At 46.5% G+C, this 25,836-nt stretch overlaps 1 protein-coding gene across 4 annotated transcripts in view; it reads left to right on the top strand.

Annotated features, from left to right (window-relative positions):
• The first annotated feature begins 5,617 nt into the window (after positions 1 to 5,617).
• SEMA6A (semaphorin 6A) overlaps positions 5,618 to 25,836 on the top strand; it is a 133,368-nt gene continuing 113,149 nt past the window's right edge. For 2 of the 4 annotated variants that reach the window (XM_055431425.2, XM_055431422.2), the window contains exon 1: positions 5,619 to 6,340. The gene's annotated coding sequence lies outside the window, so the exon portion shown is untranslated. Of the gene's footprint in view, positions 6,341 to 25,836 lie in introns of all 4 variants that reach the window. The other 2 variants (XM_088838763.1, XM_055431423.2) reach the window with 2 other exon arrangements.

The following is a 25,836-nucleotide window of genomic DNA, read 5'->3' as shown; positions in this document are numbered from 1 at the left end:
CTTCTGGAGTATCAGGAAAGTCTGTTCCAAGCAAGAAACATTTGGGCTGAAACCTGAAGGATGGGTAGGAGTTAGCCAGGTAAAGAGGGGAAGATGATGGTGTTGCAGAGGAGATGTATAGTTACAAAGCAGCTTGGAACTTTCCACACCAGTGATGCTGTAGAGGGAAGCAGGGGATGGGAGCCTGGCAGAGAGAAGAGACCAGAGAGGTGGGCTAGAAGTGAGTCCTGTACAGACTTGAAGGTCCTATTAAGGTTTTGGGACATCACAGTGTTTTAAGCCGAAGAAGGCAATGGCACCCCACTCCAGTACTCTTGCCTGGAAAATCCCATGGACGAAGGAGCCTGGTAGGCTGCTGTCCATGGGGTCGCAAAGAGTCAGACACGACTGAGCGGCTTCACTTTCACTTTTCACTTTCATGCATTGGAGAAGGAAATGGCAGCCCACTCCAGTGTTCTTGCCTGGAGAATCCCAGGGACAGGGGAGGCTGGTGGGCATCCGTCTATGGCGTCGCACAGAGTCAGACACGACTGAAGCGACTTAGCAGCAGCAGCAGTGTTTTAAGCCAGGGAGTGATGTGATCAGATACACAACTTTCACAGATCGCTTTAGCTACAATGTGGAGGACAAGAGTGAACAGGATATTATGTTAATTGGGGGGAAAAATCTCACCAAAAATATTTCTCTATATATTGGTTCTGGGTACATATGATCTATATATAAGTATAGAAAAGGAACTATGAAGATGCACAGGAAACTCAAGACCATGAGTAATGAAGATGTGGAAAGACAGTGTTGATTCTATGGACACTAAGCTTTATACACCATGTTTTATTCCTTGCAATAAAGACAAGAAACAAATATGAAAGAATATGAACAGTGGCTAATTCCGGGATGGTAAAAACTGGGATGTTTTATTATTCCTCAATTTTTTCTGTATCTTTCAATGGCTTCAAAAGTTTAAAAAAAAAAAGGGGGGGGAGGCAGAAGGAGAACCAGGAGACAGCAAAGGCTATTTCCCAAAGGAAGGAGAGGTCATGTGCATGGCTGCTCAGGCTTCAAATACAATGAAAACTTTAAAATGTCCACTGGATTTACTGTCATGGATGTCCCTGAACACATAAGCAAAAGCCCTGGCAATGGAGTGCTGGGAATAGAAGCCAGACAGGAACGACAAATGAGAGAGAAAACAGTGGCAATGGTGATCATCAACAATCCTTCATCTTTGGAAGAAAGGAGAGAATACTGAAAAGCATAGAAGACCCAAGGAAGGCTTGTTTCTAAGATGAGAGAGACTAAAGCCTGTTTACATGCAGTTGGGGAGATGCAGAAGAGATGGAGACAGCGGGGCAGAATTTCTGAGACTGCGTAGATGATCTGAAAACAGGTGGAGGGTTTGGCCTCAGATTGGAGGAGGGAACTGCCTCCACCCTAAGAGGAGATAAGCAGGAAATGATAAGTACAGGAGCAAGAAGTACCCACATGATGGACTCTTTTTCAGGGAAGTAGAAGACATTGAGGGTGAACTATCCAATTAGGGGAAAAAGTTACAGACAAACTCAAAGAAAGGGAAGATGATGATGAAGCAGGTTCACGAAGCAAGTCAGGTTCAGGGCAGAGTGTACAGCCTGCTTAGATGTGTGCTTGAAATGTTTTTCTAGTAGGTTTCAGCTGCCAGATGCAAGAGCAGAGAAGGAAGGTTATTTCTGTAATTCAGGGCTGGTTTTCACTCAATGGGCGTGACCAAAAGAAAGAGGAGTCACGGAGCTGAAAGTGTTCGCCAGAGAGACAGTTATTATGAAGCTCCCTGGACACAGAGGGGAATGAAACAAGCAAGGACTGGATGGATGGAAAGAATGGCAGAAGGCCTCCTGCAATTAGGGTGAGTGTGAGGAGGCGCGCAGGCAAGAAGGCTGGAAGGAGGGTCCACTGTGATTAAAGAGAGGGTGTCAGAGTTAGTGATCTAGAACCTGCGGCCCTGTCTGATAATAATGAAGTCCTGGAGTGGGAGGCAGAGGCCAGGAAGAACAAAGGACAGAGTAGATGAGGAAGGCAAAAGGCTGAGAATGCAGAGGACGCTCACGCTGCCGTGAACGGTGACAGGCGGTGGACAGATAAGAGGACAGCAAGCCTGGTGCTAAAATCTTTAAAAAGTGGGGTAAAACAAGGTCTGTGGACAGTAGTAGCAACGTATCATAGGGCACAGCCTCCAAAGTTCTGAGAGTTTTGGGGAGAAGGAGGAATGGTCTGACAAGCACCAAAGACCCTAACTTCCCTTCATGATGCTAACTTCACTTTGAGATAACGGCCTGTGTGTACAGACTGTACTCCTCATGTAACTTCCAGGAACACCCACATGGAGTTGAGCAGTAAGTAAGCACCAGCAGACATTGCCTCCAAATTCACTACTCCATTCTGTGGTAAACCTGCTGTAGTTTAGTCGCTAAGTTGTGTGCCCTTCGTGGCCCCTCAGGCTGTAGCCCGCCAAGCTCCTCTGTTCAGGGGACTTCCCAGGCAAGAATACTAGAGAGGGCTGCCATTCCCTTCTCAGGGGAATCTTCCCAGGCCCAGGGATGGGACCCACCACTCCCACATGAACAGCTGAGTTATTTACCACTCAGCCACCAGGGAGGCCAGTGGTAAAGCAGAGATCAGATCAAATAGCTAGATGTGATCTTTAAAAGAATCCTGAGTGAGTTCACCTTTTCATTTCCTCTTCCTCCATCATACTTTTTCCAGGTGATGTGGGGGAAAGCAGGTGTGGTCTTTTGACCACTGAAGAGGAGTTATGATGGGCTAGCTCCCAGCACTGACACAAAGCAAGCCCCTTCTTTCCTCCGCCTCCGTCTGACCCCTGTAAAACGGTGGTGGGAGGTTTGAAGTGGAGGATGGCAAGGATGACAATGATGCTAGTTAATCTTTATAGATGCCAGTTAACCTTTATCTCTACACCCCCGCGGTTTACACTCTCCATCTGATTTAATTCACACAAGCCCTGCGAAGTAATAGCGAATCCCCAAAAACAAGTGAGCCCACTGCTCCAGAAAAATAAAGTGACTGCCCCCAAGGTCACCACCAGCTAGTAAGTTACCTAAGAACAGCTGGCCTCCAGAGACTAAGGCTGTTCTCACTCCACTTCAGGCCACTTAACTACTAAACAGTCCAGGGTTTCTTCCAGTCCTAACGCTTGGTGATTCTTTAACTCCCATTAACTTTCTTTTCCTGAAGGGACAGGGTAGACAGCAGACTTCAAAGGCTCTGGAAGGGCAGCGGTTTTACTTAAAAGTTAAGGCAGACTTCTGGGAGTCAGGCCGCGGAGCGCAGAAGGGGAAATGACATCATGAGGCTTCTGGGGCAGCTCCCCACAGGTGCTCCCCCGAGGGCTTCGGGCAGCGACACAATAGCTGGCTTTTCTGCCAGCTCCCTGGGAGCATCTCTCCCCTGGCAGGTGGAAATGTCATCTCACCTGCTCAGGACGACGGGTGCCTAATTGGATGGTGAGACTTCAGATCTAGTCCTTGCCAGGAAGATTCTGGGCGGTATTTCTCAGCCACGCAAAAAGTTAACTCAAATTCTTTTCTTCCTGTATTCTCTAATTTTAAATTACGTACATTTAATCTCTTGCTTCTTGGCTCAGCGTTACTGCAAATTAAACATGCAAGTAGTAACAATGAAAATAATTTCCCGTTAAAAACATATCTTGAAAGTCAATGTGGGGTATTTCCAATATATCCATAAAACAAACAAGGCAGTTTAATTGTTTCTCCAAGGGAAGAAGCTAAACCCGGAATTAATTTGGTTCAGCCTGAGAAACAATTCGTTTGCTCTGCCTCATTCTGCCAATTAAAGAACTTTTCCCAGACACAATTAGCATGTAAACCAGGGGCAGAAAAGGAAGAAGGGGCCTCGGCGACCCGGCCCGGATGGAGACTGCCGGCGGAGAACCCCGGGGACCTCTTGGGCCAGACATGCGGGACCGCGCCGGGGACGCACAGACGAGCGCGGGACTGAACGTCGAAATCTTGGGCGTTAAATAGTCGCGGCAGAGGATCGAGCGGTCACGGCTAGCCGGGACCCTTCCCCCGGGTCCGGACCGGATTCGAAAGGGCTGTCCGCGACCCAGTCGCCACCCGGGCCGCGGAAGCGCGCAGCCAACCCCGCCGGCCCCACGCCCCAGCCGCTCCTGGAGCCGGCGCCTCGAGCTGCGGGGCTGCGCGCGCACCTACGGCCGCGGCACCCCACCCCCCAACCCCAACGGATCTCCAGCGGCTTTTGCCTGCGAAAGGTGGGGCGAGCGGCCCCTGCTGGCCTCTTTCGCGAACAGCAGGGAGACGGACCTTTCTCCCTCAAACCATTTTCCTCACCTTTTCTAAATGGTTTGTGGACAATATCTATACGGTTGTCACGAGTGCATTTATTTTATTCTTCGCGAGCCCTCATTAGCATGCTTGTGCGTATTTTAGTTGCCTGTACGAAAGGCAAAAAAAGGGGGAGGGAGGGGGTTCTTATTAGTGGCCCTAGCCCCAGTTAGGGAACAGGTACAGTTTCTAATGCATTTATTTAAGGCAACTCGGCCTAAAGGGGACTGAGACCCTGATCTCCTTCCCAGTGCTTTCCTCGGCAGACCCCATAACCAGTAAACACTGATCCGAGAACTGCTTGGCCGCCCATGCGAACCAAGCGAGAAGCCCCCTCGGGGGGAGAGGGGGGCGGGCAACGTGCTCCTTTGCGGTCTTTGCGGCCAGCAGGCAGGGCGCGCGCAACGGCCGGGACAGGGGGCGTCGTGTGGCCTGCCCAGTGGGCACAAGCCTTGTAACTGCAGGACTTTTGGGGCTGCTGAACTTTCAAGCGGACGGAGGAAGGCTGTGTCTGCCATTCTCCTGATGGTAACACAAAAGCGCCTTGGAAGAAGTTGCGATTTAATTATTCCATGAAGTTGTTGGATACTCATTGGAATTGTGTGTTATTCCTGAAGTTTCCATAATTATTTCTAAGAACAGTGTACACAGTTTCTAAGTTTAAAAGCAGATCGTCGCTACCAGCATTCCCTGCACTATAGTTAATTTGTTTACTTAACATACTTTATTAACGTGTGTTGTATGTACGTTAACTAATAGCTGAGTTCATATCGTCGAAGTGTATTTTTAAGTGTACCGGTTTCTATCCAACTCATCTGGGTGCGCAGAGCGTCCGTCACTTCTGGAATTTACCCCTTGATATAGTAATCAGAAAGGCTCGCCGTTCACTTACCCTCATCCTTTAAAACTTTTCCATTTAAAAAAATCGATGAACAAATCCTTTCTTGTAACTCGCTCCTGCACTACGTCTATTTTTATTTATTTTTTTGATTTGGCAGGGCTCGGCAATGCTGTCCGAGATTTCCGCCCCCCACCCCCAGTAAGAGCAAATGCCGGGGTGGGGGGAGGCACGGGCTGGGCTTCAGGTGTCGCCCCCGCCGGGACCTCCACAGAACGCGCCGCGGGCGGGCAATAGTGGTGGAAGGAAGCGGCGCTGACCAGTCGGTCCAAGGCTCCACCTGCGGCCACAGCGCGTATAGTTTCTCCCTTTCTGCGCCTCGCTCGCTCCGGTTCACACACAGAGACCGCAGCCCTCCTTCGGGTCGGAGAAGAAGCCAGCCAAAGGAGGCGGGGTTGCAGGAGGAGAGTCCGCTTTGCGCAATCCAGTCCGGGACTTGGCTCCGCCCTGGAGCGGCGGCCTCTCGGGTGACAGAGGAGTAGTGAGCGGCACGGGGTGAGGCTGCAGCCAACTCCGCTCCCCGCGCACTCGGCTGCCCAGGCGCTCCGGACGCAGCAGCAGCGCTTCTCCGCGGGGCCGCCCGCCCGCGATGCCCGCTTAGGAGCGGCGGTGGCGTCCAGCACCGCCACGCCCGCGGCGTAGCGCTCCCGGCCGCGAAGCGGGGCTAGAGCGCGCACCCCTGCCCCAGCCCCCACCCCGCCCCCCACCCTGAAATGACTTGTTAATCGGCGCAAACACCACCGAAGGGACTCGCCGGAGTGGAATCCAAGTGGAATTTGGATTTGGAGAAGAGTTTCTTGAACATTTCCTCCTTTCTTGTTGGTTTTTTTTTCTTTCTTTTTTCATCTCCCCTTCCCCGCCTGTCATTGGAAATGAATACGGCGCGTTGGCATCCCAGAAAGTAGTCGCTGCGACTGTACCCCCACAGAGACAAGCACCCATGTAGGAATGACAAAGGCTTGCGAAGGAGAGAGCGCAGCTCGCGGCTCGGAGAGATCCCCTCGATAATGGATTACTAAATGGGATACACGCTGTACCAGTCCGCTCCGAGCCCCGGCCGCCTGCCCGTCGATGCACCGAAAAGGTACGGCTGGGGCGCCCTGGTGCGCCCCACCTCCCGGGCGGTTCCGCTCCCTCCTGCGGGTCCCGGGGCCGCGGTCCGCACACCCTGTCTCGGCTTTGTGGTGCTTGCGTTTTATTTTGTCTTGTGTCTGTCTTCCGAGCGTTGCCCGGCCCTGGGGGAGCAGTCGCGAGCCCTGTCCGCCGCTCCTCTCCGCCCTGCGCCCCGGAGACCTCCGGGCTCCGCGTTGTGAGCTTCCCCACTCGCGTCGCGCACACGCCAGGCGCCGCCCGGGACCCCAACCGCGCGGATAGCTGCCTGGCCCTGGGAAGTGTGTGCAGTATCCCTGGGGGCTCGTCCTCACTTTCGGGCCAGCGGGCAGCAGAGAGGCCAAGAAAGGGTGAGATTCTCGGAAGCGCCCTGTCCTGGTGCGAAGGCAGGGGAAGGGGTTCTGCCCCCGAGGGCTGGAGGAGTCCAAGAGTGCTGTTTTCGCTCGACACTAGGTTTGGGTTCGAGGTGGGAGGAGGGGTTCCACAGACACGGGGAGATTGGAGGTGGGGAGCAAAGAGAGTCTTTTGTTGTCGGCGCGGGGTCCGGGCTGGGCTCAGTGGAGTGCGGAAAACTTGTAATGGCCCTGGCACCCGCGCACCCTGCCACTTGGTGACATCCCGGCTCCCGCGGCCGCTGGGCACCAGAGGTTCCGGGCTTTGTTTGCTCGAACGAGTGGCCTCCTCCCGGTGTGGCGCGGCTTCCCCGCCCTGGGTCCTATTCCCCGCCGCAGCTCCCTCCTGGGCGGCGAAGACAGCATCTGTGGCGTCTGCGTCCCCCTCGGGCACAGAACCCCGTGCCAAGGGCTGGCGCCCGCTGCGCCCTCTTCCAAATACTACATGGGCCCTCTTTGGAAAGGAGGTGTCCCGGGAGGGGGAAGGGTGGGAAGACCTGGCTAGAAAAGGCTCAGTACTTGCTAACCAGACGAGACCTCTGCAGGGGCCCGGGGTTCTCGATTGTCCGGACTACTTGCTGCGTCTAGAGCGCTGCCTCGCTGGCAGTGGGGCGCTCCGCTGCCAACCCAGCCCGACAGCGCCCACCCACTCTGCATGACCCCGCTGGGATGGGAAGTATCTCTCCCCCCTCTCCCAGATGCTCTGCTTTTTTTCTCGGCTCCCCACCGTATTACACGGTGCATAGCAGGATCCCGTAGTCCTTTTCCTCCTTCCACGACCGAAACGGTACAGGGGGAGCCAGGGAGCAGTCTTGTGGGTATCGGGAAAGGAAACAGGATTCCGCTGTCTTTCCCGCTCCCTCGCCGCCACCACCCTCCGCCCAGCGTCTCCCCCTCTTCTTTTTATTTTTTTCCTGCACGGTGTGACTCGACCAGGCACTTCTGGAAAGTTTCTCTGAAGGCCAGGGATGGTGGGGGCACGACCGATTTCGGGCTCAGCACGTGCAACCCACGGGAAAACGAACCCCCAGGGAGGTGGACAGACCGCCCAGGATGTGGCTAGGAGGCAGGAGCCAGCAGCCAACCCTTCGGAGCTGGCACCCCGGCCGATGGTCAGCTTGATTGGGGTCTCGGTGCTGGACTGGTCTCTCAAGCAGTCGAACAAGGGGTGGGCATGGGGAGGAGCGAGAAGGGGAAGTTTCCCAGCAGGACTCGGAAGCTGGTCCGGCCACTGTGGACAGCGGCTAGCGCGAGGATGCGTGTGGAGACCGGCCGGGGATCGCTGGCTCCAAGCGCAGCATCTCCAGTGTCCTGCACCCGGCTCGCCGTTTTCCAGCCGGCGGGTGTTCAGGGAGGAGCAGAGCCGGGAGTCAGGTGTGCGTGGAGCCAGGGAGGCCCCGCTGTTTTCGCAGCCAAGGCAAGCACTTCCAAGGGGCCTCCCCCTGACTGTATTGCAAGGAGCAGCCCCTCCAGCCAGTCCGCGTCGGTCCTTGGGAGAAAGGCGGCTGCTTAGTGAATGTGGTGACCAGAGACGATCACGGTGGTATCGTGGGATCGCTGTCTGCTTGGGCTGGATGGAAGTCAAGTAGCAGCTGAGTGTGATCCATGAAAGGTTGAAAACATAGGCGTGTGAACACACAAACATACAGTCACAGACTCTCTCACATGTATGCCCAACTTTCTTTGCCTCCAATCTGAAAAGACGTTTAAGCCAGTGGCAGTGTCCTGCCAGCAGGTCTCAGGAAAGCTATTTAATGCCCCCCAGCGCTGACTCTTAAGTCTTTCCGGGTAGGAAGGTCGAGTGCCTTTGCCTTGCCTTTCTCTAATCCTGATAATTGTCTGGTCTTCTTTCAACATACCTCTTGGGCATTAAGTCCACAGATTGCCACTCTGATAACAGCTAGACGATTGTTGGTTCCAGATAACATGAATCTTTATTACGATTTTTCCCCCCAAAGTAAAGATGCTGGTACATATTTCTGAATGGAACATCTGATTTTTCACACCCTTTCCAAACGACTATAGAGGTCAAGATTGCAAGTATTTTGTATGGTTTTTTAATACCCTGTTTAGTCTGCATGGAGCAGTTTTTATAGTAAGCTTTGATTAAACTACTCCAGGCATCAAAGTTAATTATTAACCTAACCTTAAATACAGTGGCAACACTGTGTGTCTCCACCTATTAACCTAAACTATCTGTTAAAAAATAATTGCACTATTTGAATTTGGCTTACCCATGCTTGTTTATATGGTAAGTTTTATTTGACTCCTGAGTAACCACTACTCTATTATTATTTTGGTTTTAGGACCTTCTTAAACGAGGTGCTTTGCAACCTAATCTGACAGCAGAAATGAATAACCATCAAATTTAAACCTTTTTTGTGTTAGGCATTCTAGTTCATTTTTCTTATTTACACTGTTTGATGGCAGTCTTCCCTAAGTGTTCTGTTTTGCAGTTGTTACCCTTTAGAGATGGGCCACAGTCTCATAATGCATTTAATGTTCAACAGACACCTAAGATCATTATCTCAGAGGCTACCTGCAGAGTATTCTCATTGGATAAAACCATCTAAGTTTAAATAAGTTAAAATTTCATAAGAACCAGTATAGAAACTCAAGTAAATGTTGAATGAGTAAAGGAAAGAAACAGTCCCAAATGGGTCACACGTCTCCACTTGAAGGAGACCTGAGCACGTTTTTTTCCCTGCAGTGAAAAAGAAAAAAAAAGATCTGTGCCTTTAAGTAAGTGGTTATAATAAAGTGGCAGTAAGTGCAACTCTTTATTTACACACACAGACACACACACACAAACATACACCCCTCAAGTTCTTTCAAAGTCTAGTGACTGCTTTTCCCATCATTAAAAAAGTATAGCATTTGCATTTCGAGGAGGTGGATAACATCGCCAGCCAAGTGTGTTGAATCAGAAGGATGGCAAGAATTAGGAAGACTGTTATCATCATTGAATACAAATAAGACACCCAAATTAAGAACTTGTATTAAATTCAGAATAAATCTTCCTGCTTTTAAAGGCAAATGGGTAGTTGCATTCCTTTATGAAATGGAAGGAAAAATACTGTTTTGGACAAGGAGATAAGTCAGATACTTAAGGTTGTGTACGTAGTGCTTCAGCTCTCTTCTGAGCAGGACAAAGGAGTAATGATGGGGGGAAAAGTTTTTTTTAGAACTAGATTGCCAAGAGCTAATATATTCTCCCATCATATTTGTTTGCAGAAAGGAATCACAGAACAAGCCAAACTAATTGCAAACGCTTTAATTAGGCATCTGCCATTTGCAGCAGTAGAAAGTCTTGGAAAGTCTGCACGAATTCCTGCACTGCCTCCCGCCCTCCACACACACTTTAAGTTCATCGCCCTCTTCCCACAGCCCGTGTTCCTGGGTGTTCACATCTCCAGGGGAAGCCTGGAAGCCTCCTGTTGGGACATCCCAGTGTCCCCCACTCTCTTGGGGTGCCCTGGAGCCAAGTTGTCTCTGAGAGATTTCTATTCCAGAATGAAGGCTTTTCTCCTCTGCCTTAAAATGTGCTGCAAGAGCAACTGAGCTATTTCTCTACTGGCAACCACACAGCTGCCTCTTGGGGATATGGGAAGGGAGGGAGGCATTTAATCCCTTTGAAATGGGCCAGTAAGATGTCATACCACACAAACCTCAAGGGGGGAAGGGAGCTGAGGATACTTCTTAGCCTGGGACTATTACAGTATAGTTTATACACAAGGGTAGGGTATCTTGCCTTGCAAAGCAGATGAGTGCTTGCTAAACCTTTTTATTAGAATAATTCTAATTACATTAATGGAGAATGTCATATACAACTATCAATACTCTGATCTTTCCCAAAGAACCCCTTGAGCACAGATCTTTCTCCTCCACGTATGCCTTTTTCATCATCTTCTCCATCTTGGTAAATGGTAGTTCTAGCCTCTGAGTTGCTTAGGCCGAAAAATTCAAGAGTTATCCTTGACCATCCTCTCTCTGATGTCGTCACCTGTTCTCACTGCCATGTTGTTGGCCCCACCTGCAGAGAGCATGCAGACTCCTTCCAGGTCTTCCACCTCAGTGGCCCTCGCACTGGCCAAACCCCTGTCTCCACCCGCCTGCCGGGGGATCTACCGGGCTAGCCTCCCAGTTAGTCTCCCACCTTTGGTCTGTGTCCCCTACAGTCTTTTCTCAACACCGCAGCCAAAGTGATATATATATATTTAAAAGCAAAATCTCATCAGGTTATGTGTTCACAAATGCTTTCCCATCTTATTCCATCAAAGCCAGAGTCCTTCCTTTGGGCTTTGTGGACCCTCACGATGTGCACTGGGCCGCCCTCCTTTCTGACCTCCACTCTTCCTTGGGGTCACTTGAGCATGCCCCTTCCCAATCCGGCCCTTTGCAGGGTCTTGCCCTTTCAAGGCTGAGGGCGTGCCTTTGCCCAGAGAGCCGCAGAATTTGCTTCTCCTCTCCTCCTGCAGGTTCTCTGCTCACATGTCGCTGTCTCAGTGAAGCCTTTCCTGATCATCTTTCTTACTTCACCGTTTTTCCCCCAACACTCCCTATCCTGGTGGACAGCCTCAGGGTTGTTTTTTTTTTTTTTTCCTTAGGACTTTTCACATCCTGACAGACTGTCGGTTGTCCCCATTTATTTTCTGTCTTCTGCTAGAACATAATGCCACAAGGGTAGACATTCTCATGTCTCACCGCCGTCTCCAGCACCTACACCTGTGCCTGTCACATCACAGGCCTTTCATGACAAGTACTTGTTGAATGAATGAAGAGGGAATCGTTTTGTGAACAGCTAATCTTTGTCTCTTTCGCCTGCTCCTGTTTCTCTGTGTGTCCATCAAATGAGGCATCTCTCTGCCTTGATGAGTGTGTGTGTGTAGAGCACTGTCTTCATGTACACAGGTGATGTGTCTCATATACCATCAGTGGGGCAGCCCTTCGTGGTTGTTTTCCCAGTCTTGGTGATGGATTGGAGCCTGCCCGTTCCCACACTCGAGCCCATCAGTCCCCGTTCTATAGTTCAGAGCGCACATCTGTGGGACACCTGGTTGAAGCTGGAGGGACTGTGAGTTAGGTAGACTCAACCTTCTAAACAACAGAGCTAAGAAGACAGCCAGCACTTATGGGCCTTGAGCTTTTGACCTGGGACTCATTTGTTCTGCATTCTAACCACTGGCCACAGAACCTTCTTGCCTTTTAGGAGTTTGCTCAGAGTGGTTTTTAAAATTCAGCTTTCCACCGGGAGGAATAAGTACGCCCATTAACTCACATTTCTGCCCGGTCCCCGTGCAGTGATGACTACTGTTGAAGAGTCTGTGCTTGAAGTCAGATGACCTGAGTTCCAGACTCATTACCACGGACAAGCCCCTTAACTCTTCTGAAGGTCAATATTTTAAATAAAAACTGTAAAAAGTAAAAATGCATGCTTTCTATCTAGTAGAAGTATAGGGAGAATGATACAAAATTGTGAATGTGATTGTATTTGGTAAAATATAAAATGTACTGTGGTTTGACAAGTTTGATGCTAACTCCCTTCTCATCTCCAGAGACCCCAGGCCTAGCAGAGACCCCCGCTTCATTGTCTTTTATATGACAAAAGAAAGATTATACCTTCTGGAGATCATTTTAATGTTAACCACATGATGAATTAAATAAGGTCCTCAGACTCACTGAAAACAATCTAGGTAGTGTATGGATGGCAAATTTATGAATCAGATGCCAACCGTTTCAACCAGTGATTGCTTTCAATGTGACCATTAAATTAGGCAAGGTCATAGGAGTATCACTCTGCCAGGCATTATTTTTTTTTTAAGTAAGGGCATTTTTTTGCTCAGGTAAGTTTTAAATGGTTCAGATCAATGAAGCATTGGCTCCCTGGTGGTTCAGTGGTTAAGATTCCTTGCTGCCAGTGGGGGGGGGGGGGGGGTGGGGCATGGGTTCCATCCCTGGTCAGGGAGCTGAGATGCCACATGCTGTGAGGCACCACCAAAAGATAAACAAACAGAATTACAGACAAAATAAAATGAAAGCATTAATGTAGAACAGACACACCAGGGTAAAGTTTTGATCTGTGCTATATACTACTATCTTCCCCATCAAATGCAGGGCAAATTCATTAGGTCTTGTGGCATATCATTTCTAAAAATGTGGAGGGATTGTAGACAGCTTGGGAGGTGATGCAGAGGTCACAGTCTTAGGCAGACACAACAGAGATTTGCATCCTTTATTTTTTTTTTTTTGCCATTTACAAATAGCCATGACTTTGAGGAAGTTACATCTCTGTCTCAGTTTCCATTTGTCAAATGCTAGTGGCGTTACAGTTGTTGAGGAGAGGAAATACGACAACATCTGTAAGATTCATGGCACAATGCATGACACACTACACACACTCATTAAATATGAGGTGTTATTTTTATTTGGGTGACAGTTGTCATGGAGAGCGCCCTGGTGGGGAGAGGACCAAAGGAAACAGCCTTTCACGTCTGCAAAATGAAGAGAGGATGCAAAGGAAATGACCTTTCGACTGGAAAGGAACATTCACACCATAAGCTGGCCACGATGTCAGGGGTTCTACACAGAGGAGTGTGTGAAAGGGTCACTTGCGTGAGAAGAAGAGCTGGGATCCTTTTCTTAACTTTGGAAGTGGAAACATCACACCCAAAACAGGGAAGAAGAAAACACTGTACAAGTAAAACAATAGCAAACAGTTAAGGTCCGTATATCGACTAAGTACCCAAAGGACAGTTGTTTTTTAAAAATGATAGCTTTCACTTACTAACACTGTAAAAGTAAAATACTCAGTCTGTATCCACTAAGGAATCTGAGAGCACCCACATTTAGAATCTGAGAGCTGCCCATAATGACCATTCAGGGATGAGCTGAATTGACCCCAAGGACCACACACGTGTCACAGAGGAGAAGCTTGGCTGTCAATCAACTCCTCCAGGAAACTGGGATCTGCATGAGTTTTTTCATGGTGGACATATACTTGCCAGATCACTCTTTCGTGGCCAAACCTGAGATAGTGACAGTTTGGGAGTGCCTGAATTTCCATGCCGAAGCAAACCACTACTTTCCCACGAGGTGGCGCAGTAGTAAAGAATCCACCTGCCAATGCGGGAGACACAGGTTTGATCCCTGGGTCGGGAAGATCCCTTGGAGAAGGAAATGGCAACCCACTCCAGTATTTTTGCCGGGGAAATCCCATGGACAGAGGAGCCTGGTGGGCTACAGTCTATGGGGTCACAAAGAGTTGGACATGACTTGGAGACTGAGTGCACTTTCCCTATCAAATGCAGAAAATATTCTGCTGACCCCAGTGGAGACAGTGATTACTGCTGATAAGCTGATACACAACCTGAAATTTGATTCAAACGATAGCCATAGATGTCCTTATCAGTGAGGAGACTCTGACTCCTCAAGAGCATAGCAAAAGGAGCAATAAATTGTTATTATCACTCCAGTTCCCTGAAGGAGTAAGAATCCCTCCACGGCTTAGAATTACAGTTATTTTTATCTAGGACAAAATTTTTCTCTTTAATTTTGTAAGCAGAAAGAGGATGTACAGAGAGCAGAATAAATCAGCAATCCACAGGCCCCAAAGACTGAAGGAGCAGCCCGTGCGATGACTGGTGCTTTGAAAGTATTGTTAGTAATATATGTTTCCACATACAGCCTTCAGACCTGAGGCTTTCATTTAGTATGACTCAGCACTTTCTAGTGGTTTCCAACTAACCTATAATTGCCATCTGCAGAAACTTTAATGCAAAGAATCCAAGCCAATTTGAAAACCTTAGCCGATGAATTTCTAAAATTGATGTTATTTATCCCTCTCTCATCCCTTCTGCCCTCACACGTGTTTAAGACCAAGCCTTTGGCCATCATTTGATTTGAAGCATCTTTTTATAGAAGAGAACAGCATCTGGCATTGAAACACAATGAAAACACACCACTGGAAAATAAGCATTTGAGGGACTGGGAAATAAAGAATCTATTAATTATCGTTTCATGTTATATGAGAGTTTTAAAGACAAGCTGTCTATGGATCCATTCTTTTTTTCTATTCCTGAGTCTTTTTTTCAGGAGCATATTCAATCTTTTCATTAATATTGCAGCGATTCCAGTGCTCCCCCGACTCCTGCCCCCAAGACTCTTACTGCCCTTGAATGAGGAAACTAAGAGAATAGTGATGGAGGTGGTGAATGGAAAGGTTCCTTTCCTGAAAATGGAATGCTTTATGAAAAAATTGCTCTTCGTAAAAGACACTCACAACAGTCCAGCGACTGTCTCTCCTTTTTACCCTGAGAGCCACTTGACTTCATTCACGTATTTTGGTGTATGAATGCATTTGTTCTTAGGTCTCAGAAACCCAGGTGGAAAACCAGCCTATAAAGCCTTGCATTATTCTAAAAATGTGAGCTCTGAGTTACTTTAAGAACATTCTCTGCAGAGTGAGCACTAAATAGAAAACAAACTGTTTACAGCATTCTAAACTGGAGTCTATGTAGCAGGATGGCAGTTGGGTGGATTTTTATAAATACTCGTTAATGGTTTCCGAGATGGATTCTGTGCTAATTCTTCTCACATCATGAATGATGGCCCTAGCTAGACACTGTTGCCGAGATCTTCATCTATTAATCATGGAGGCTGCTTTCTTATTTCGGTTGCCATAGTTTCAGGGCCTCAGATAGTGTTGGGGTGTCTTGGGAAAGGTTTGAGATAGACTAGGCTTGCGAGCCTCGCAGTGATTTTGGCAGCCATGGTCTTCTGAAAGCACTGAAAACAACTCGTATAATTCAGCATTGGATTAAAAGAGGCAACTTCTGAGAGTGTCTCTCTGGACCTTGTTATGTGCGCATCCAGCTGAACTTACTCCAGGATCTCTCACTCAGTCTTGCTGGTAAAAAATTACGGTCCAGGGGCTGGTTGTCACTTTCATCTTTGGACAAACCAAAGGGTGCGAGCCCTTCGTTAGGCTGTTTCTGCACATGGAGGTAAATGAGGCCAGTCCTGACTGCACTCACATTTCAGTCTCATAATTGGGTTTTGGCTCTGCAGATGGCTAAATAAATAAAGTGACCTCAGGAGTGTTGAATGTTGTGCTTTGGTATGGCCATGTAAGCACTTGGTGCTTTCCTTCAGGTTTCACCTTAATTTTTTCAGGTTCGACACACATTACTGAAGGGCGAGGGACCACTTGACTGCGTTTTGCAACACTGACCCAGAGGTCTACTGCTTTGCCAGTTCTTGAGTGTATGAGCGATTTGTTTTCTTCCTGTAATTATAATATCTTACTATGTCCGGGTGATGAGGAAAAGCTCTCCAGTTATGGACATAGTGTGTGAGTGACTCAGTCAAGAGAAGATGTGGAGGAGTAACTTGCTACAAGAGGGAGATACACTCCACAATTTATGGGCTTCGTGTGCAATGGAGAACACAGCCTTCCTTTGTTAGGTAAAGCTGGCCTCATATGACAGATACGAGTACATGTCTTCACGTTTTAGTTCCCATATTCCAAGTGGACTTTCAAGGATTCCTGCCCGTATAAGCCCAGCCATTTCATTCCTTTGTAGATTAAAACATAAAACTATCTCACACTTGAAGCACACAGCACTGGATTCAGGACATGCAACGCAGCATATGAAAATCCAGGTGGGTTCAGAAGAAGAAAGCCTTGAATTCATTACAAATGGGCTTAATCTAGAAAGTTAGCCATTTTTTAAAAAACTAGGAAATGACAGGGCGAGCTTCAAAGCAGCCGTTTTAAATTTCCACAGATCCGGCCTGCCAAAATTTTTACTTAAGATCAACAAGCATTTGAAATGCACGTGCCTATTAAATTGACCCCTCCCTTACTCAGCCACACTCAATGATTGATTTTAGAGGCCAATAATTTGAAGTAAATGAAAAGGATAACATGGCCTTAATTGCTACTGGCTTCACCAGGCTTCTGGGCACCAGAATTCCTTGTGGAGAAACACTTTTAAGTGTCACAGCAGTTTTTGATCATGTGGTCTGGCTTACCCATAGGCTGCAATTATCCCCCAGGCCTTCCCCACCTCCCTCCAACATCTCTGGAGAAGTAAAGAAAACATGCATATATAAATTCAGTATTACGGACTCTTGATTATTTGGTAGGGTCAGAAAATAGGTCCTGCTCCTTCTATGGTATTCTTACAAGATAGTTGCTGTTATTGTTGTCTTTGTTTTAAAAAAAGGCATAGAGTGGGAAGGACAAAGGGATTCATATTTCAGATCAGAAGCTTTTTCTGCTCCAAGGAGAGTTTCTGGGAATTGACTTTGCTGTCCTCTCAACAATCCAAGATGTGATTACTCTTCAGCATCTGGTCGGACACAACATCGCACACCGGAGCCTGAAGAAAAGTCACAGGGCTTTTGTGAGGCTGTCAGTCAAATACAGTGTAGACTTTAATTAACCTTAATTAATGATTTCTTATTACAGATTTTTTTTTTTGGTGCCTCAAAGGCATCAATACCTTGGAGGCTGCATTCTGTTGGAACATTTTCAGACAGCAGTGACTTGAACATGCTTCCATTATCTTGCCATACAGACTACATGAGATTCTCACTTTATGAGAAACATGATTCTGTATCATTTGCAGAATGGTCATGTAAAGAATGAAATATCACTTGGGGGAGAGTTCAAACTGATAAGTGGTGGAAAGTGTTTTGAATCTCTAGAGGAACCATTTTTCATTTTAACTTAACAAATTTGTTGATATTGACTGGCACCTAGCTGGATTTAAGGCCATGCTTTACAAAAATAGAATGAGACTTTGAGTAGTGCCCCAGGTCTTTCAAAGGAAAGCCATTGTATGCTGGTGGTGCTAGATCAAGTGGTATTTCCTTTGTCTGCTGTAAAGAATCTGCTTGCTAGTGCAGGAGACATGGGTTTGATCCCTCCGTTGGGAAGATCCCCTGGAGAAGGAAATGGCAACCCCCTCCAGTATTCTTGCTTGGAGAATGCCATGGACAGAGGAGCCTGGTGGGCTATAGTGCACCAAGTCACAAAGAGTCGGACACAACTTGGCAACTAAACAACAACAAAGTATTCTTTCCTGATCACTAACCATCGCGATTGAAACACTGTAAGCACTGGAGAAACTGGCCTTACTTTGGGTTTATAGTACTTTTCCTTGTATCATGAGTTTTAGGACAGATGTCAAGTAACTGAAGGAAATGGCAACCCACTCCAGTGTTCTTGCCTGGAGAATCCCAGGGACGGGGGACCCTGGTGGGCTTCTGTCTATGGGGTCACACAGAGTCGGACACGACTGAAGTGACACAGCAGCAGCAGCAGCAGCAAGTACCTGAACTATACTGTTAACGCACTGTTTACATTCAACTAACCAGAGGGCCCAATGAAAGTTAGGTATAATATATTAATGCCAACTTATGAGTTAAGTTTCTGTGTGAATAATCACTTTGCAGCTTATCTGAAACTCATAATAGCATATAACCTATCTGGTTGAGCATAATTTGTTCTTATGAATTATAAATACTGAGCTTTTACAATTAAGCTTACCAATCTAGAAGCATCTTTAATGAGAAATTACCTAAATTAAATTGATTGATATTATTTGCTGTACTGTGTTATAGGGTAGTGATTACCTAAAATATAGGCAAGATGGTTGTCGCCCCTGCATGCAATATGGTTTTACTTTTAACAGAAGTAAAGTCAACCCAGTGTCATGATCGCATGTTTGCCCAGACAAGAGGATATGCTACTGGTATCATCTAGAAAGCAGAGTAGTTTCCTATGTAGCCAAGGGGAAGGCAACATCTTTTGGATACTTTTCTCTTTTAAAGGGATGTTCGGCATCCCTACAGGGAAAAGTTTTCTATTAAAAAGGCAACATTTATCTACAAGATGTTTCCGCTCATTTGTGATGAGGGGAAGTTCAACATGTTGAATATGCTGATTAATTAATTCTCCTGGGAGATCTTGGAGGGTGGAGCTTTCGTTTTCATATTTTGTCCTGTCCAGAAACAAGACGTGTTAATACTACTCAAACACATCCGTTCCCAAGAATGAAAAGGACAACGTCACTGCCAGTACTGTTAGAAAACAGCCACTTCCAGTTCCCCAAGCAGAGCCTACCACACGCCAGGTGTGCCAGAGGAGGCTTTGAAATGTTGTGAATAGCTTGACATTATCACGATGTTATTGAGATGCAAATTCTCCAGCACATCTTGCAAAGGTTTTCAACATAGGCAATGTCTATTCTCTCTTATTGTCAACAATACCCAGTCTTCACTGGAGGGCTTATTCTAATAAAAGTAATCAAAGTGCATTTGCAGTTTTTCATTGTTTCTCATTGCCTATGTTTGAAGAGCTCGACACACCTTCCTGGAATGGTATCTTATAGGCAGAGAACAGACTGACTTGCAACAGTGAGGTACACACCCAGGACTGGTCTGCCCAGGAAGAATCTTGCTGCTCAGATTTAGAAGTCAGGCTTACTGATGATGATCAGCATCAACAGTATTTAACAGTGTTATTACTATTAATAATGACCTCATTATATAGTCCTTATATTTTTCTAAGTATGTTTACAAACATTGCCTCGTTTAATATCATTACAGCCTAGGTTAGGCAGGGTGGATATTATTATGCCCAATTTAAAGATGAGATAACTGAGGTTCAGAGAGGTCAAATCATTGGCCTAACAGTATATGCCTCTGGGAAGGGAAGGGCTTGAGACAAGGTCGGAAGCCTTCTGAAACTGAATTTTTTACGCTCCATGACATTGTAAAGTTTGCTGAATACTTTAAAAAGAATTTGGAAATAATTTACTCTTCCAACAGATGTTTTCACATTATGCCTACTATGCAGATTGACTCCTGCCACAGAAAAACCGTAGAAGTAGCTTTCCGAGGACTCCACCCAAGGGTTCAGGACCTAAACTCCTGCTTCTTGATGCATGCCAGTGCAGGTCTTTGTCCCCAGCACTCTTAGGACCTTGAGTCTGTCATCCAAAAAGACATCATTTGAAAAATGGAGGATGTTGTTATTTAGGATTCTAGCCCTGTTTGATCAGTTATGTCCGACTCTTAGCAACCCCATGACTGCAGCCTACCAGGCTCCTCCGTCCATGGGATTTTCCAGGCAAGAGTACTGGAGTGGGTTGCCATATGACTGAGCGACTTCACTTTCACTTTCATGTATTGGAGAAGGAAATGGCAACCCACTCCAGTGTTCTTGCCTGGAGAATCCCCAGGGACGGGGGAGCCTGGTGGGCTGCCGTCTATGGGGTCGCACAGAGTCGGACACGACTGAAGCGACTTAGCAGCAGCAGCAGCAGGCCTGTTTGATAGTAAGAATAAAAACAAAGGTGGAAGCTTTGACCCTGGTGCAGGGTACTACTGGAGGGACAGAGGACTCAACCAGATATTCCAGCAGGAATATCCTCCTGGGGCTTGCAGCCTGCACCTATGAAACAGAAACATGCTTTTAGCGAGGAATAAAGTAGACCGCATGGCTCAACATAAATGGATTTCCCTCTGACCAAGGTCATTTTACTCCTCTGGTCCACACTGCTAGGTGCAGTGAAAGCATCAGGTCCATTTAATTCAGCAGATACATATTTAGCACCTATTCTAGGCAAGTTCTAGATACTGCAGAGACACAGTGATGACCTAGTTCAGAATCTATTGATCAATTGTGGCATAACCACTCAGGGCCTAGACAGCATATTAAAAAGCAGAGACGTCACTTTGCCAACAGAGGTTCATATAGTCAAAATTATGGTTTTCCCAATAGTCATGTACAGATGTGAGAGCTGGACCATAAAGATGGCTGAGGGCCGAAAAATTGATGCTTTTGAACTGTGGAATTGGAGTAGATTCTTGAGAGTCCCTGAGACAGCAAGATCAAACCAGTCAGTCCTAAAGGAAATCAACCCTGGAAGGACTGATCCTGAAAATGAAGCTCTAATACTCTGGCCACCTGATGCAAAGAGCCAACTCACTGGAAAAGACTCTGATGCTAGGAAAGATTGAAGACAGAAGAAGGGGGTGACAGAGGATGAGATGGTACGATGGCATCACTGACTCAATGGACATGAATTTGAGCAAACTCCAGGAGATACTGAAAGACAGGGAAACCTGGCGTGCTATAGTCCATGAGGTTGCAAAGAGTCGGACATGGACATAGCGACTGAACAACGACACTCAAGGCCAGACATTGGGCCCACATACTATCCAGGAAGGTAGATGTGCAAAAAAATTACTACAGTGTCTGAGGGCTGACTGTCCTCCATGTCCAAAGCAGCGTGCTCAGGATGCTGAGGACAGAAAGTAGTGCTCTGTCCAGTCTGGGAGGAAGCATTTGAGCTGCACCTAAGGAGTGGACAAGATTTTGGTACCTAGTTGGCAAGGGGCAGAGGAGCAGTGGGGCTAAGAGAGAGGCAGGAGCAAAGGCCAGAGGCAGAGAAATGCAAGATTTAGCCTCAGAGCAGCAAGGGGTACTCCTGTGACTGGTGATATGGCCTGGAAGCCCCACAGACAGAAAGAAGGATGGAGAACAGCCCATGGAGGTCTCGGCCCTGCTCAAGCGGTAGGACTCCAAGCTGCGGGCAATCAAAACTTTTTAGCCAAATGATGATGTCATCAGAGACATGTTTTAGAAATATAAATCTGCTTGCGCTGCAAGTGGAAAAAAGGAAATGGATTCTGGGTGCATTGACAAAGTATAGCCTTCAGGACTTCAGGGCCAGTTGGACGTGCAGGGTAAAGGGGTGGAGTAGTGAAAAAAATGGTTCCAAGATGTCACATCTGGGGAGCTGAGTGGATGGTGGTGACATTGGCCAAGACAGGCCAGGTTTAGAGACAAAAATTGTTCATTTTTAACGGCTATCAGAAACCATAAGTAAATGACACATAAGCCAAACACCAAAGCCTGGGACTTAAGTTCTATTGTGCTCATACCCAGCCCTGTAAAATGAGTGCTAAAGATTCTCAAATTAAGAGCACTTAAACTGTTGCATTTGGTCTGGCAGCTGGTACCACTTTCTCCAACATTAGGGAGGTTAATACCATGAGCTGAGGTGGATAATAATGAGAAAGACCGAAGCACCACCCAGCGCATCTATAAAGACTGGCTACAACGTGCAGGGCAAGCAAGAAGCTTGTGATTCACTCGTGGAAGAATCGGGGCCTACATTGAGCCACCTGTTTCCTATTTTTTCCATTCTGAACAGTATGCGAGTCTTTGAATTCTGAAATTAAATGTACATGTGTTTGCCCCTTCCTCCCCTCCCTCCTCCCCACCCCGCCGTGGGCATATTTATATGAGTGTTTATCTTTTAAGTTGCCTTGTGCAACTGAAATGTTACAGGTGACGTAATTCACAAAACACAAATAACATCTAAATTGTGTTGTTTATTTAATAAGACAGTGTTAGCATACAGCTAGGCCTTTTCTGCTGCATGGTGCTAAAATTGAACACTGCTTATGTAGCAGAAGAAAAAATGTGTTGAGTAATATTTTATTTAGGAAGAAATCAACCTTCAACTCATAGGTGAACGACATATTACAGATTTCATTTTATGGTTTCAACCTTTTGATAAGTACTGATACCATGTAGTTGTCCACAAGAGTCCTCCCATGCCTTTAATGGTTGAAAATAGCTAGTATTTATGCTATGAAAAGGAACCCTAAAAAGATGGATATTCTGTCTTTACCCTTCACATTGCATTTTTATTTCAGAAGTTTCTGAATAAAACTTGTAACAGAAGAGTTTTATTCTCTAATAAAGTTTTGTTTGTTATTTTAAAAAGAGGTTGAATAATGGAGGTGAAACAAAACAGGACTAGAAACATTGAGCATCTTCGGGAGGGTTTAACAAATTACTAGAAGGGAGAAAACATTTATGAAGTTATTTCCGTTGAAGTCTTCTTTTAAAGGCACATGCAAATTAAACATTAAGGAATGATATGATGATTTTTGTTTTTCACTGGGATGCCATATCTGAGCTGTTGCCTATTGTGCGATGCCGAAAGACTGCGCCTGTGCAGGCTGACTTGTTTCTAACTTGTAGGCTGCCCTCTAGTGTTACTTAATCTCAGCACAACCACTTTTGTTCACATCCCAGGCAAGGTGAAAAAACATACAAATCTTACCAGCTAGTTAGCAGCTAACCTAGCCCACCTAGACACCGTCTCCAAATGCAGTGTTAAAAAGTCTGATGCCTGGTTTGAAACATGGTAAGCACATTTAAATATGCCCATCACCAGAGCCCTTGACAGCAAAGAGGACAATATTGTGTGGAAAACACACACACGGATGACCGGGAATGGAATTCTGACTCCATTACGAAGTTAATCATCACGCGAGAAGTTTTAGGACTACGTTATCCAATTAATTTCACTGATATTTTTCTTTCATGTCATGCAAAAGAGCAATATAAGATAACATAAGCTCTGTCAAATAAGTCTACAAGACCTCCTTTAACAAGTTTAACTAAAATTACAAATGTCAAGGAAGAATTTTCACCCACCCCTGGTTGGGAGATGTTTGACCAAAGAGACTCACCTCAAAGTCTCTGGCATAATTAGCCCTCTGGGAAAGGTTCTCTAACTTCAATACACTATCCTATTACAGACCTTCAAAGAGTACATTTCAGCACTTTATAGATTATCCTCTGAAGATATTAAGAAGAGAAGCACGCACTGCAGCCTAAACCATGGCATTAAGTACTTTCTGACAGCAGTGCCAGCTCTGCTTTTTCGCGGATGAAAAGTAAGCATACTCCAGAGTCGGCAGTAAGTGGAGAGTAAATTTCAGTCTCGGTGGCTATATTTTGCATGTGTAACCTTGGCATTCTCAGTGGGTTTTGGAGGTAACGTTACAACGTTCCGGATGCATAGAGCTGATAGAAGCAGAGTGATGGACACGAATTTGATAGAAATGCTGAGTGATGATAATGATGATGATAATGTCCCTAAAGTTTGAGGCTAAGATCAGGTAGAATAACAGATCCCGTTACTGCTGGAAACACACAGAATGAAGCTGAGGGTTAAAAGTGCATTTAGGAGTCAACTTTTCTTCTAGACGGGTATCATGACGAAGGAGTTAAAAGTCTGAGCCCTGGAGTTTCCTGTTCTGTTGGCTGTGAGAACTCGGGAAAGTCACTTCACCTCTTTGTGCCTTGTTTTCCTCATCTGTAAAGTGGGAATACCAACCTCATGAAGCAATTCTGATGGCTAAATCAGAATAATGTCTGGTACATAATAAGCATGCAGAATTATCTGGGTCTTCCCCAGTGGCTCAGCGGTAAAGAATCTGCCTGCAATGCAGGAACCTCAGGAGATGTGGGTTGGATCCCTGGGTTGGGAAGATCCCCTGCACGTGGGCCTGGTGACCCACTCCAGTATTCTTACCTGGAGAATCCCATGGACAGAGGAACCTGGTGAGCTACTGTCCATAGGGTCGCAAAGAGTCGGACACATCTAAAACAACTTAGCATGCACAAAACTTATCTATTATAATTCCCCCGATGGAATTGGTGAAACTCAGTGCTTCATGTCACCAGGAGGGCATCATTGTTGACGTTGTAAGTTAAAACTGAAAAGACAAGATGATGACAAGGTGACAGCGTCCAGATGAGTCTTTCTCTGCTTCTGTTGCTGTCTCTTTTTCTCTGTACTTTTGTGTGTCAGGGCATGATTTTAAATGGTTGACTGAATAATCCTTCATTTCTTCACTTCATTTAAGAAATATTTCAGTACGTACCTACAATATGCATCCAGCTGTATTATATATTAGTTCATATGGGATGAGAACTTAGGTGAATAGGTTTTTCTCCCATTTTAATTGTTCTTCGTTGGATCTGGTGTTCCACAGGTAGCCTGTATTTATCAGGCTTATGCCACAACCTTCCTGCCACAACACTCTGGGAACAGACTATGCAGGAACTCCACGGGAGTGATACTGAGGGCCTTTCTCACTCAGGGAGTTTTCTGTGTTAGGTTGTAGTTAGAGTTTCGTTTGGAATCACAACATTCCAGAGAGGGCCCAAAGGTCTCTGTTAATCTAACCTGACTCAAAAATCAATGTGTAAATACCAAAAGTGTATACAACAAAACTTTAAGATATATATGGCATTAACTACCTACTCCAGTAAACTGAAAATGCCAAACTGATCCACTGGCTTTAAGTGGTTGTTTTTCACAAAACCCAGGAACCACAGTGTAGATGGATTGAAAAGTGAATCCCCAATCCAACCCAGGCTTCACCCCTGCTTCCCTGAGGTGCAACAAGAAGACCAAAAGGAGGCTGGGTGGCTAAAGCATAAACACAAGGGCCACGGTGCTCATTAGCTCCCAAGCAAACGCCAACTTACTTCTGGCTTTATCCATTCGAAGTACTTACTCCAGTGGGCAAAGTCTAATTCACAAATAAGGGAGTTGCCGGTCAGCAGTTAGGTAATGTGTTGGCGGCAGGGTTCTTCCTGAGTCAGATAATGGAGATGTTGGCCCCTCCTCCCCTGTGGCAGAGTGGATGCTGTGTGTTTGGTATTCACCCAAACACAGGACCAGCTGACAGCTGTTTGGTGTTTCCTGTGAAATGGACTTGGGCCCTGGCCAGATGCTAGTGGACAGATGTTCACAACACAAACCCGTCACCAAATAGGCGCTAATTGGTGCCCTCCTCATGATCCGAACAAACAAGGCAGGAATGGGCTGGATCTGCCGTGACCCTCTCAGGGCCCACGCCCTTCTTTCCCGGCTTGTGGACGAGGCTTTGTTGGGAAACCCGGCTCTCTCCAGCCTCAGGGATTTGGGGTTCCTGGACCCTGTGATATAAAACCTCCACAGGGATATTCAGTGTCTGCTTTGTGTGTACGGAGGCCTGTATGTAGGTACTCAGAATCGAAACCTTTCTAGAAAGTGGGCAGATCAGGCTGTTTAGACTACCTCACTCAACAAGGCAAGTCTTAAGGGTGGAGAATTTTCTCCACAAATTTGGTTTCTGTGCAGTAGTTTTTGATACTTTACAAAAATTATTACCTTCACGGGAATCCTCAAACAGAATGTGTGCACTCACT

The sequence above is a fragment of the Moschus berezovskii genome, chromosome 8 (genome assembly GCF_049115385.1).
Source record: "Moschus berezovskii isolate FMDL1 chromosome 8, NW_MosBer_1.0, whole genome shotgun sequence".
In the NCBI taxonomy this organism is placed as follows: Eukaryota; Metazoa; Chordata; class Mammalia; order Artiodactyla; family Moschidae; genus Moschus; species Moschus berezovskii.
The sequence above is the reverse complement of the archived record's forward strand: the minus strand, read 5'-3'. Positions and strand labels throughout refer to the sequence as shown.